At 43.1% G+C, this 1,447-nt stretch overlaps 1 pseudogene; it reads left to right on the plus strand.

Annotated features, from left to right (window-relative positions):
• Positions 1-499: 499 nt before the first annotated feature.
• LOC132236377 (U2 spliceosomal RNA) lies at positions 500-603 on the plus strand (annotated as a pseudogene).
• Positions 604-1,447: the final 844 nt, after the last annotated feature.

The following is a 1,447-nucleotide window of genomic DNA, read 5'->3' on the forward strand; positions in this document are numbered from 1 at the left end:
CATTGATTTTTAGAGAGAGATACAGCAATTGGTTACCTCCTACATGCAGCCCCACCAGAGCCGGGAACCTGCAACCTAGGTACGTGCCATAGACCAGAATCAAACCTGGGACCCTTCAGTCAGAGGACCAACGCTGTATCCACTGAGCCAAACTGGCTAGGGCTCTTTTTCCCTTAACCATTCTGGTTCAGTCAGATTGTTGTTGATTATGATAGGGAAAATGGACTCAATTTTACAACAGCTTTCAAAATAATAGCAGTAAATGTTCTAATTCTAACCTCTCAGGGATGTTTCTGGCCATTGTCCTGGCGTCATGCCCAGTATTGAATCTTTCCTAGGATTTTCTGAGAATGGACAAATATCATCCATTGAAACTGAAATGTTTGAGGAAAAATTAAACCATCAGGAAATTTTGGTTATTACTTTATAGATCTATCTACTAATTTTTCACCCAAGAGATTTTCTTTTCCCTGACTCATAATATTAATTAATATTGATCATCGCTTCTCGGCCTTTTGGCTAAGATCAAGTGTAGTATCTGTTCTTATCAGTTTAATATTGATCATTTGAATATTAATTAATATTGGTCATTTGCAAATAGATGTTTTTCTCTTTCAAAAACAAGGTAGGAAAAAACAAGTTTTAAATGATTCCTACCTACCTACAGGTTTTCAAAGAGCCTTATTTATATTACTAAGTTGCCGGGAGCCGGTCCATCCTTGCTGTTTCAAGGGACCTGGCATATTTGGCATACGGTTCTTAATATGTTTGCTCACCTTCTTGGCGCTGTGTTTTAACCAAGGTCACCTCTCCGAGAAAGGTTGAATCCCCAGGTAGGGATTTTCCCCTGAAGTTAGGGAGGGAATAAAACCCCTCAACTAAGTGCCAGGCGGGTAATTAATCCCTTTAACTACGAACAATCATGCTTAAACTACATAATCTTTTCTCCCTGGAATGGAGATAAGAAACACCCTAACCTTTGTAATAGAGATTGATAGGATTAAATCAACTGGTATAAATACAGTTGTAACAAGACAGAAAGACTCAGAACTTAGAACAGAATCAAGAAGACAGAGCCTACACGGAGCCTAGAGACAGAAGAACTTCGCTGGAGAGAGCATGCTGGAGGATCCTGGAGAGGGACTGGCCTCAGAGCCTAGAGACAGAGCCTAGCGGGAGAACATGGCAAGGGATCCTGGACTGAACCTGACTACAGAGATTGGCAGGAGAACCTGACTGGAACCTGGACACTGAACCTGACTGGAGAGCCTGGACAGAACCTGGCTGGAGAACCTAGCGAGGGAACATGGCTACAGAACCTCGCTGGAGATCCAAAGCAGAACCTCCCTGGAGATCCAGACCAGAACTTGGCTGGAGATCCGGGCTAGAGATCCTGGCTAGGCTACTGATCAACTGAACGCTGTCTCCGTGTCCTTCCTTCTTCGCC

Source organism: Myotis daubentonii, chromosome 5 (assembly GCF_963259705.1).
Source record: "Myotis daubentonii chromosome 5, mMyoDau2.1, whole genome shotgun sequence".
NCBI lineage: Eukaryota > Metazoa > Chordata > Mammalia > Chiroptera > Vespertilionidae > Myotis > Myotis daubentonii.